The following is a 13,176-nucleotide window of genomic DNA, read 5'->3' as shown; positions in this document are numbered from 1 at the left end:
CCCTTGTGTGTGTCTCTCTCCTTTCTCTTATGAAGACGCCAGTCACTGGATTCTGGGACCCACTGTACCCAATACGACCTCACCTGAGCTTGCCTACATATGCAAAGACTCATCTTTCTGAATGTCGCATCACAGGTACAGGGTATTAAGACTTGAGCACATCTTTTGGGGGGGGGGGTCACAATTCTACCCACGACGGCAGGCCAGACCACGTCGGTGACCACCCCTCCACTCTGCCCTGTAGCACAAAAGGAGCACAATGTGGCCAAAGTTGGGTTTCAGGTAATTTCCAATGTCAAGAAATATTCTTCTTTAGATTTTTTTTTTCACCATCAAATGGGGGGGGGGGGAAGCATTCTTAGCTCGGTGACCATACGAACATAGGTGGCAGGCTATAGGCCCACAGGCTGTAGTTTGCCAACACATATTGTAAAATGAAGAAATCGGGCCTTAGAACTCTGGAGATCTGTCCAGATATTGAGTTAGTAGGCAGCAAAACGGGTGTCAAAACCCAGATTCCCTGACGCCCAGATCAGTGTTTTCCCTGTAAGTTACTGTCTACCTTTACGTCTAAGGATGGCAATGTGTAATGATTTTTGCAACTATTTATATTAAGGTATGATTCACATAAAGTGAAATGTACAACACGCCAGTACTTGCTCACAGCTGTGTAACGACCGTTCAGATCACGACACAGAACATTTACAACCCCTTCCCAAACCCAGCGCCCCCTCAGCCCTCAGTCAACACCCTCCCTCCCTCGGGCTAACCCTCACTCTACTGTCACCACAGATAAGTTTTGCCAGTTCTGGAGCTTCAGAATTGGGGCTAATATACAGTATGTGTTCTTTCCTATCTGTCTTCTCACAACATACTGTTTTTGAGATTCACCTATGCTACTGTTGTTAACAGCTCTACCTAGTCACATGACGACGGACACGTGAGTGGTCTCCAGTCTCGGCTACGATCACAGAGCTGCTATATCAGTCACCGGCCTGCCTTTCTGTGGGTCTGTGCTCTGATTTCTCTTTATTATACACCTGAGCAGGCGGGGTGACAGTGGAAGTACTGGAGCACAAGGAAGGTTTAACTATATTAGACACTGATGTGCTGTCTTCCGAAACACAATTTCTTTTCGCCATGACCGGCAATGCAGGAAGGTCCTAAGTGGTCTACGTTCTCACCAATTATCAGTACTGTCACTCTTAAAGTTTAGTTATTCCGGTTGGTGCAACGGGGTAATCTAATCTCATTGTGGTTTTCAATTACATTTCCCTGATGACCAGTGGTGTTGGATTACACTAAGTGTTAGTATTACTATATTAATCTCCAGAGATTCTCCAGCAAAAGAGGGTAGGAAATACAGTTATGTAAAGTTTTCCAATATAATGTCAGGGTTCACCTGGCATGATAAATATCCCTATGGCCTGAGGCTGTAAAATGCAACAAGGAATCAGAAATGTGCTGTAAAATTTTCAGAAGCATTATTATTTTATTGTAGCAGATGACTTAGAAGCCCCAAGAAATCTTTCTTGCCAAAAATGTTCTAATGAAAATAGTAACCTCTTACTGAACGCTTGCTACATAACAGGCGTCCTGCCAAGCAGGCAGCATCAGTGCCCGCGTTTCCATTTGGGCCCCTGGAAAATCCGACTGACTGTAAGGTAAGTGATTCTTACGTGCAAGTCAAGGGGAAATCTGGATTTCCCCCACAAAGGCCATTTTTGTTACCATACATCTAATCTGCAGAGACACGGATCCTCTGAGAAGCTCCCGTGACTGTAGTCACCCCCGCTCTCAGGGGAGAAGGGGTGTCAGTCCCTCGCTTGGTAAATGCAGAGCTGGAAGCGTCGCCTTGAGCACAGGGGATCATGGACCTTTCTCTGTTTGCAGGGCAGTCTGTGACCCCAGAAGGACAGACAGACAGGGAGTGAGGGCTGGACTAACTCTGCCTTAGCGACCACTGCCATCAGCTATGCCGTGTGACACACTCAGATCTTCTTTAAACCACTGTTTGAGGATTCAGTGCTATGATGCTATGCATGCAACTAAAATAAAGCAAAATTTAATCTAAGGGGTGATCTCTCAGCCATGAAATTAACTTCAGAAGTCACTCTTCCAGGAGGCCACCCACCTGGCCACACCCACACACGCTACAGGCTAAGCACAGGGTTTAGTGAGACAGACCTGTGTGACGTAACTAATGCCAGAGTGAGCTGGCACTGCCCCTCCCACCTTCCCCACATTAAAGATGGCAGCCTTGTGCCACTGTGCACCGTGGGAGGAACCCTCCCGTAGTCACAGCTTCCAGCACTGCTGCACTACTGAACCCTCTATCTCAGGGGCCCCCAACCCCCGGGTTGCGGACTGGTACCGGTCCGGGGCCTGTTAGGAACCGGGCCGCGCAGCAGGAGATGAGTGGCGCGCGGGCGAGCGAGCGAAGCTTCACCTGCCACTCCCCACATCGCTCGCATTATTGCCTGAACCATGTCCTCCTTCCCGCCGCCCCGTGGAAAAACTGTCTTCCATGAAACTGGTCCCTAGTGCCAAAAAGGTTGGGGACCGCTGCTCTATCTCATACTCGGGTGGCAGTCTATAATCACTGACCCTTACGCACTCATATGCGTGCTTCCCCCTTTCCCCCTAAACGTCCAGAGAAAGCTCAGATACCCGCCGAGACCCACATTTTAAACTCTCACCCACTAATGCGACTGGAGGAAACTAGAAAACAGCTATGAAACATCCTCCCAGGAGTACACATCCGGAGTGCACTGGCTTCGGCTCAGAAGCTACTGGCCACACCTGGAGCCACACTCCCGGGGGACGTCACCGTGTCTCAGGAGGCCAGGCTCCCCATCTTCCCCCCAGTGGAGACCACAGGTGCTCTGTGCCAGGGAAACTGGACTGTTATGTCCCTGTGCTTTTATTTGATTTGAAGACTAATGATTACCCCATTAATTTTGAAAAGATGGCATAAAAGGACTTCTTAATTAGAGAATGAGTAATAAAATGGCAACTGGCACTTAAGTCACCTACTGATAATGTGAAGAGTGAGCTGTTTTGAGAAGCCACGGTTGGCTTCAAGTTAAGAATGGCTAATGCTATTAACCTGAAGCACTTATAAACCCCATTACTTCTAAATGAATGATGCCTTCAAAGCCAAGGAGAGCATTCTGCAGAAGACGACGTGACTGATCCCAGGTGCTGAAGAAAAGCCTCATTTGTACAGTGGACTGTAAAGTAAACTCAAAGTGTAAATCATCTGATGTTCAATACATAAGGTCATTGTTTGCCATTTCTGCATTAGTAACAATAAACCTGTGAAGTTTGTTAAATCTATCAGAGCTACCTGAATTTTAAATAGAAATTCCACTGTGACTCATAAAATGTAAATGCATAGGTATAATTTTTTACACGAGGCAGGTTTAAACCTTTAGAGCATTTAATATACAAGCACTAATAAATGATAGCACTAAAAACTATGATTGCATCAGCTAAATGGGTTATAAATTAAATTTCCATAATGTATGCAACTGAGATACAAATGTAAGCATAAATCAACGTATTTTCTAAACACAGGTTAATTATACAACTTCAAAAACTGCCAATTTTTTATGCAAAATAATCCACTTAGCGTTTTTCATACTGGCCTTAATTCTCAGTCAGCTGCACCTCACTTGTTCCTAGAAGCATATCAATAACTACTTGTCATGAAAAAATAGCAATAGGTATATGGGAAAAAAACCTATAACGCATTTTTCAACTGTCTGTCTTTTATGAGTGCTTATAGCTAGAAATTGTGCCAAAATGATTTGAAATAAAAAGGATTAATTATGGTAGAAGCCTTTTAATATAAGTAAGTGCAGTCGCAATGCAATTAATGCAAATCATGGCCCTACTGGGAGAGTCAGTGTGAGCCGCATCTCAGGCCATTTCTGCTTGCGGCCAAATAACTTCAGTAATTTACTACATTAAGAATCAATAAAAAAAAATAATGCTTTTCAAATGCATCTCTATCAATCTTCAGGTAGTTCTAAAGTGAACATTTATAACTTAATCTAAAAACTATATCAGAGATGTCTTGTTTTAAAGCCACTCTAATCGAGCAAGGAGATAATTTTAATTATTTCAGATCATGCTAGCCTTGGAGTTTGAAAAATAAAAAGTATGTAAAATAAGGATGTAAGCTGATAGCAGTATGCTATTTAATTTAGTAGCTATGCTTCAGAATTAATAACTGAGAGTTGAAAAACATGGTCTCTGGGGCTACTATTGATTTTTATGATAAGCTCCCGCAGGGCAGAAAACACACCTGATCTTCAGTGCAAGTCTACGTACAACATACAGTGCCTAGTCATTTAGCAGATTTATTAAGTGCCAACTGTGTGCTAGGGACCGCTGATCTGTAGGACAGAATTCTGCATCCATGAACTTGTTTGCAAAAAACCATTTATTCTCTTTTGAGACATTTCAGGTTATGCAAAACTACGTGTATGGGGCTTCATTTCAAACCCTTCCGCATCGCTTACTCCTGTACCCCTCTGTCCACACCGCTGCCTGACCCTCAGCGACGTGGCACGCGTTGTGTCGGGTCTCACCTGCACCATTGCCACCCAGGGGGACGAGGTGTCCCACCAGCCCTGGAAGCGAAGGAGAGGTTTTTACTTGTTCATGGCAACTGATAACCCTCACAGAGGGTTTGACAGTTCTATTTTCAAAAACAGCTCTTTCACTCCTGAAATCCTGTGAGGATGCTAGACGGGTGGGGGATGAGAGTTCACGCCTCAATCCTGTTTTCCTCACTGGGTATCCAGAAACCCACCCACGGTGTGTCAGCGACTCTGCCCAGCGACTGCCGCCCCCCAGGCCCCTCCCCCCAGCTCAGGTTCCACAGAAGCTGCTCTGCTCCTCCCACTGGGCCCACCAGAAGGTCTCCAGACGATAAAGCACTCACGTCTCCACAGCCAAAGGGACAAAACCCACACTCCCATTTCTACCCACAAGAAGTAAATATTGGGACTTCCCTGGCAGTCCAGTGGTTAAGACTCTGCGCTTCCACTGCAGGAGGCACGGGTTCGACCCCTGGTCGGGGAACTAGAGTCCCGTCTGCCGCAGGGCGCGGCCGAAAGAAAAGAAGAAGGAAGTACCTGGGAGTTCTGGAGCAGCTGCTGTATTCCTGCCCCTGGAAAGACACTCGTTAAGGTACCCCATACAACCAAGAGCTTTTCTCCGTAATTAAAAGAAAACATTTTGCAGGTTTAAAAATTCTACTTTCACCAGCAGGATAACAAAATATTAGACTTTTGAACTGTGAGGATCCTGGTGTCCCTCAAGGGTAGGAGGCGTCACCGCCAGGTACTGAGGACCCTTGCTAACTAACGAGGGTGACAATATCTGTGACATGCCCCACCCACGAACCCACCTCACACTGACCTCCCCCTCCCCTAACCCCTCTGACACTTAAGGCTCTACCAAACTACCATATTACAGCACTACTTTTTGGTAAGAGCTTCGTTGAGATATAATTCACATGCCGGACGATTCGCCCATTTAAAGCGAACAATCCAGTGGTTCAGATATTCACAGAGCTGTGCAACCACCACCACGACTGGTTTTTGAACAATTCACACCCCCAGCCCGCGGCAGTCAAGGGTCTGCTTTCCGTCTCTCAGAGTCCCTAGGCGTCCCGAGCGGGGACGTGCCCGTCTGGGCACCAGGCTGTGCACTGCTGCCCACGAGCCCTGCCAGCTCAGCCTTGCTCCAAAGTACCGACCCGACCCGACCCGACCCGACCCTCCCTCCCCGCAGCCAGGGCAGCAGCTCTGCCTCCTTCCCCTTGAAGCCACTGTCCGCCAGCCACCCCTTACAAGACTGGTGGTCGCTGCCTGCCGGCCCCTTCCCCAGCCCCTCCCCAGCCGTGGGACAGGCTGCAGCGCAGCCCCCCAAGTGGAAAGCGCCCCCCCGCCCAGGGCAACAGCACGCAGGCCCCCGCCTGGCCGGCGACCCTGGTGGCCTGGCTGCCACCCATCCCCGCGAGACGCCCCTCAACCTCCGTGACCTTTCAGGCGCGGCCGGCAGGCCCCCGGGCCCCTGCGGGTTGCAGTTTGGGCTGTGCAGTATCGCGCTGCTATAAACACTCCAGCTCGTGTGTTTTGCCGAATATACGCACTATTTCTGTAGGGATACAGGCTCCAGGACACCATAAGGTAGATACTCCTGGAAGACACTGCTTCCATTTTCTTGACCTGTGTGCAAAGGCTCTGGCCTCCACCACTCCAGGAAAGCCGCTTGTCCACACTGCTGGCAAAAATGGTCACCTCTCGGTCCTTATCTATCTGACCTACGGGTAGCACCTGACCCGACCTGTCATTCTCTCTCCCTTGGAACAGTCTTCACTTGGCTTCCAGATAAACCCTTCCAAAAGAACACTTTCCTGGTTTTCTCTTGACGCTTTCTAGCTGCTGCTTCTGAACTTGTGTTGCTAAATTCTCCTTCCCTCCCTGAACTCTAAATCTCGGAAAGGCCTTTTCTGTAGCCACACCCACTCCTGAGTGGCATCACCCAGTCCTTGGGTTCCTGCTGCCACTTGGGCTACTTCTTTTTATTTATTTATTTTACTTATTTATTTTTGGCTGTGTTGGGTCTTTGTTGCTGCGCGTGGGCTTTCTCTAGTTGCGGCCGGCGGGGGCTACTCTTCGTTGTGGTGCGCGGGCTTCTCATTGCGGTGGCTTCTCTTGTTGCGGAGCACGGGCTCTAGGCGCGTGGGCTTCAGTAGTTGTGGCGTGTGGGCTCAGTAGTTGTGGCCCATGGGCTTAGCTGCTCCGTGGCAGGTGGGATCTTCCTGAACCAGGGCTCGAACCTGTGTCCCCTGCATTGGCAGGTGGATTCTTAACCACCGCGCCACCAGGGAAGCCCTGGGCTACTTCTAACAGCAGAGGCCAGGAGGCCCGTTAAACGTAACTCGTATGCTATTGCTCCTCTGCTCAGATCCCCGCTGCTGGAACCAGGACTCCCAGCCTGGTCTGTCTCACTCACTGAGGAGAACACCCACCTACTGCTATCTCCCAAACACAGTTATCCCAATTTTAGAAGCAAGAGCAGCAATATACATCTTCACTTGGCTACCTTTTCATAAAGGAAATTTACTCATTTTAAGTGTTTAGAAGGATTTCAATGGGCCGAATTTATTTTTAGATAATTATTGCCCTTATTGCACAAATAAAGGCAGGGAAAGACATGCAATACACTTTACGCAGCACCAGCAAGAGTCTGTGTTCCTAATTTTCCTGGTGAGAATCTAACATGGCTTAGAAAAAGGAAAATGGCCCCAGTGTTAATACTGACCCATGTTAAACTAGTGTTTGGGAGTGCTTAAAAAATATGAGAAGGGCTATCTCAATAGTAAGCAAGATCTACTTTATGTGGGAGCAGAGAGAATTCTGGTGAGTACCACAGAATGGCTAAAACTACAATATTTTTGGTACTGGAATCAACTGAATTCTGGAATACACCTGCCATTTTTACTGTCAACTATTTTAATTTCATGTTTAATTTTTTCTTTCTTTTTTTTGCGGTACGCGGGCCTCTCACTGCTGTGGCCTCTCCCGTCGCGGAGCACAGGCTCCGGACGCGCAGGCTCAGCGGCCATGGCTCACGGGCCCAGCTGCTCCGCGGCATGTGGGATCCTCCCGGACCGGGGCACGAACCCGCGTCCCCTGCATCGGCAGGCGGACTCTCAACCACTGCGCCACCAGGGAAGCCCTCATGTTTAATTTTGAAGAAATAAACTTATATAGAAAACTATGACCTTAACTAGCAAAAAGAAGAATCATCTCCAGATTTGGGAGTGCTTTGTTTTTAATGGAAAAGAATACAAATTGTGATTAGAATGCTTTGAAAGCAGGTACAATTCTCAGAAGGGATAAGGTTCAAACAAAATAATCATTCGTAAATTATAAGTTGTTAATATTTATAAACTATGATCTTTGATTTTTCTTTTTCCAAAAGAAGCTGAAGGTCAACAAGAGCAAACTGGTGATGAATCGTCCCCTGTGGTTAACTGGGAGATTCAGAGAAAGCTTGCTTCTGAAATTTGCTGATATCAAAGTAAAAATGTCTTAACATTGTTTGGAAGACCTGTGCTAAGCACAGAATGCTCAACTATTTACTGAACGCTTTGTTTAAGAAGATCTAAGGGGAAGATATATGAACTTTAGGCTCAAGCACTCAGTCCGATGACCACCGGATGCTGACCCTTAATGAGTCTGAGAGTTCAAAACAAGATATTATAAAAGAGAAGCGTTGCCATTTAAGGACCAAAGTAACTTAAATGACTACTACTCACCTCAATCAACAGTTTTAAAGCCTCTGCAAATCTGTGAGCATTTTATAAAAGGACTCTAATGAATAGAAAAATAAATTCTCCCAGCTCTCAAAAATCTCAGGATAAACTGTTAACTGCCAATATTATACTCTATGATACAGTAAGTGCTGAATTCTACTCAATACAAAATTATAAACTACGCTGAAGTTTCACCATCTGCTAATTAAAAGTTTGAAATATATGATCAAGATATTATCAAATAATTTGATTTACAGGCATTCTGTTTCAATTAAATCAATATTCTGAAGCAAGAAAAAAAGAGCTAGTTCCAAATAGAATTCAAATATGATGAAAGATTTCCTTCAATAAATATTCTGAACTTAATCGGCTTAAATGGACGTAGGTGCTTCTGTTAAAAAAAAAAAAAAAAAAAAAGTTCAAGATGACATTACCACATCCTTGAGCTGTTTATTTATTCCCTGTCTAGAGCCTGATTTACAGGTGATAAAATGCAATCACAACCCACACCAAAGCAGGAATCATCTGCTAATGGAACTTTTAATGGAGAAGTGACCAGTGACGTGAGGTAATTCTTCCTATGCAGGAGTGCTCCTGAAGACCTCTCTGCACTTCATCACAGTAAACAATCACTAACATATGCATTAAAGAAAATTTAAATACATTATGACCCAATAAATATCATAATCAATCAATATACAATCTTCTTCTCTTAAAGATTTAATGTTCAGCTACCACACTATTAGTGCTATACTATTACACTCACTTAGATCTGGACAATTTTTAACATGTTGGTACAAAGTTTAACCATTTGTGATCAGATAAGTTTTAGAAACTACTGCTCCCTTAGGAACTTCCATGCAGAAAACTATACGAGTAAAATCCTTAAAGTGAGGAACTAAATTAAGTACCATCCTCAAATAACTATAGTTTTGTTACTGGTTTTGTGTAAACTTCATTATTTTAAAGAGCTTTGAGACAGAATTTATACAAACTTCATTTTTTTTTTCCTTTTTTTCAAACTTCATTTTTAGGAGAAAGGTTTAGATGCCAAATTTTTCTCCCTGGCATCTGGTTTAAAGAGGTAACATATTCCAGGGCTTCCCTGGTGGTGCAGTGGTTATTCATCCACCTGCCAATGCAGGGGACACGGGTTCGAGCTCTGGTCTGGGAAGATCCCACATGTCGCGAAGCAACTAAGCCCGTGTGCCACAACTACTGAGCCCGTGCTCTAGAGCCCACAAGCCACAACTACTGAAGCCCGTGTGCCACAACTACTGAAGCCCGCGTGCCTAGAGCCCGTGCTGTGCAACAAGAGAAGCCACCATGATGAGAAGCCCGAGCACCACAACGAAGAGTAGCCCCTGCTAGCCGCAACTAGAGAAAAGCCTGCGCGCAGCAACAGAGACCCAATGCAGCCAAAAATAAAATAAATAAAAGTTAAAAAAGAAAATATTCCAGAGTACAGAAGTAAGAGCGATCTGTTATCCCCTCTGAATCTACAGCACTTTGCAAGACTGTGTCGTCAGGACAATTCTCGATGCGAACAGCACGTCACTGACCAGCGACGCACAGAGCTACCAGTGAGCCAGAAAGCTTCCGTGAGCCAGGATCATCTAGTACTTATCCTGCCTCTACATGAATCAAGATTGGACAGTTCATACCTTCAGGAAGGAAAAATAATATAGAACTGTAATAAGATTTAATTTATGCAAATAAAATTACTCTGTTGTCTGTCACTGCACTGTGTAAGAACCACTGAATTTAGGGAGTATTTCAGGTTAGGCTATCAAAATAAAGGCTCATCTTCACAGCAAGAACGATAGCTCATCCTTTCAAAGATTACCGTGCAATGAGTTATGAAACTTACATCCTTGGGAGGGAGCTGAGACTGAGTCGAAAGGGACCACTGACAGGGAGAGATACTATCCCCCTGAGAATTGACACCAAGGACAGCACAAGCTCCAGGTGGGAGAGATACATTATGCCTCAAAATGAATTAAGGCGAGAAAATGATCTGTTTGAAATTTATGCTAAGGAATCTAACATCAGGTCAGTGCCTGAAATTTGTCACTGAAATAAGGGGAGCCTGAAGGAAACATACTTGCTAAAATGGTGAGGTCAAGCTGAAGCCCATTACTGAAGCTGAAGAACACTCGAAGTCTGTGTTATTAAAATAGTGACATTTGGAATCTGAACAAATAAATAGTAACTGGGCCTATAATGATGCATCTCAAAGAGACACAAATAAAGGAGCATGATTTTTATATCCAGGACATACCGATTCTCACTACCCCTCTGCTTTGTTAGGCCTGGGGTTCCATTACCAGTTGTCATTAACAAACACACACACACAACACAAAACTTACTACAGAGCTACAGTAATCAAAACAGTGTCACACTAGCATAAGGCTAGACGTAGAGATCAATGAAATAGAATCAAGAGTTCAGAAATAAACCCTTACATCTGTGGTCAGCTGACTCTCAACAAGAGTGCCAGGACAGTCTTTTCAAAAAATGGTGCTGAGACAGCTGGACATCCATACGCAAGAGAATATAGAGGAACCTCCTAACTCACACCATCTACAGAAATAAACTCGAAGCAGCCGCATAGCACAGGGAGATCAGCTCAGTGCTTTGTGACCACCTAGAGGGGTGGGACAGGGAGGGTGGGAGGGAGATGCAAGAGGGAGGGGATATGAGGATATATGCATATGTATAACTGATTCACTTTGTTATAAAGCAGAAACTAATGCACCATTGTAAAGCAATTATACTCCAATAAAGATGTTAAAAAAAAAAAAGAATCAAAGACATAAATATAAGAGCTAAAACTACAAAACTCTTAGAAGAACATTCAGGTATATAATTTTGTGCCCTTGGATTAGGCAATGGTTTCTTAGATAAGGCAACAAAAGAAAAACAAAATCAAAAACTTTTGTGCTTCTAAGGAGAACATCAAGAAAATGAAAGACAACCCAAAGAAAAGGAGATAATATTCGCAGACCACATACCTGATAAGGGACTTGAAACTAGAATATATAAAGGACTTAATAAAAGGCAAACAACTCAATTTAAGAAATGGGCAATGGACCTGAATAGACATTTCTCCGCAGAAGACAAGAAGCACACGAAAAGATGTTCAACATCATTAATCATCAGGGAAATGCAAATCAAAACCATCATGACACACCACTTCACACCCACCAGGACGGGTGTTACAAAAAAGACAGACAATAGTAAGTGTTGGCAAGGATGTGGAGAAAATGGAACTCGCATACATTGCTGGTGGGACTGTAAAAGGGTGCGGACATTTTGATATAGTCACCATATGACTCAACACTTCCACTCCTAGGTATGTATTTCTCTTGGCAAGAGAAATGAAAATATACTGTCCACGAATGTCCACAGCAGCATTACTCATAATAGCCAATAGTGGAAACAACCCAACAATCCATCAAATGACGAACTGGTAAACTACGGGACACATTCACAGGATGGAACATTATTCAGACAAAGAAGGAATGAAGTACTGATATATGCTACAACATGGAGGAACCTTGAAAACATTACGCTAAGTCAAAGAAGTCAGTCACAAAAGGCCACATATTGTGTGATTCCATCTATATGAAATGTCCAGGACACGCAAATCACAGAGACAGGAAGTAGGTTAGTGGTGGCCCAGGGCTGATAGGACTGGAGCAGAATGGGGAACAACTGCTAATGAACATGGGGTTTCCTTTTTTAGGATTTGTCCTGAAATTACCGTGGAGATGGCTGCACAGCTCAGTGAACACACTAAAACCCACTGAAGTGTACTCTCTAAAAGGCTGAATTTTATGGAATGTGAATTGTACTTCAAAAAACTATTACTTCAAAGTAAGTCACAAGAGCATCACCTGCTTTGCAGGCATCAATGTTTAATTAAGCTGCTTCTCAAATGGGCAACTCCATACACTAAGCTTCAAGGGAAGGTCTGTTTACTATAATACGTACCACAGAGAACAGAACCACAAAAAAAGGAATTTGATTGTAAAGTTGAAAATGATTATAGTTCGGATTAATTTTTATAGAAAATGATTACGTAGCAACATTAGTCTCTTACTTACTTATTCAAAGACGGTAAAGCTGCTGAGTAATCACCCCTGGACACTGAGCTCTGAGCGTGGCTTGCACTCAGCCTGCCGCTGGCTCAGTGTCACTGCCCTGAGCAGAGCTGCGCCCCTCGTAGCCCCACCTTCCTGACCTCCCAGCTGCCTTCAGCACATTGCTCATCCCTCCTCCTTGGCACACTTTCTTCCCTACTGAGACCCCACCTCCTTGGGCCCTCCTCCCCATGTGCTCACTCTGCACACACTCCAGACACCACAGTGCAGCCCTGCGTCAGCCGGGTGCTCACCAGTGGCCGCCCCCTCTCACCTCGTCTAGCAGAGACGGCCCCTGGCCCTCCACCGGCCCCGGGGCTGCTCAACACCGCAGCCACTAGCCACAGCGGCTGCTGACACCCAAGCTGATGAGAACGGACGACATCACAAGGAGATTCCCTGCACCAGCCCCAGGGCAGCCGGACAACATCTGCGCCATCGCAGCAAGTTCCTGCGGAGGGTGCAGCTCTGGGTCACACCTGCTCATCAGTTCTTCGCTGTGCCTCTCCCAGGATCCCAGACCGCCACCACCACCACCACCACCCCGTCTGGTTCTTTACCCAGGGACACTTCACCAAAGATTGCTACCCTATCTTTGAACACCAACCAAACCATCCACCCATTCCTCTCTGGAACTTGCTCTTTCTCTAGAGATCCTCTCCCTCCTTCCCTTGGGAGCCAAGCCGGCTG

At 45.3% G+C, this 13,176-nt stretch overlaps 1 protein-coding gene across 1 annotated transcript in view; it reads right to left on the bottom strand.

The window, feature by feature from the left end:
• Positions 1 to 13,176, bottom strand: part of UBE3C (ubiquitin protein ligase E3C) — a 120,295-nt gene that overhangs the window by 21,026 nt on the left and 86,093 nt on the right. The gene's annotated exons all lie outside the window — the stretch shown is intronic.

The sequence above is a fragment of the Lipotes vexillifer genome, unplaced genomic scaffold (assembly GCF_000442215.2).
Source record: "Lipotes vexillifer unplaced genomic scaffold, Lipotes_vexillifer_v1.1 scaffold2094, whole genome shotgun sequence".
Classification (NCBI taxonomy): Eukaryota; Metazoa; Chordata; class Mammalia; order Artiodactyla; family Lipotidae; genus Lipotes; species Lipotes vexillifer.
Note: the sequence above shows the minus strand (reverse complement) of the source record. Positions and strands in the feature narration are given on the sequence as shown.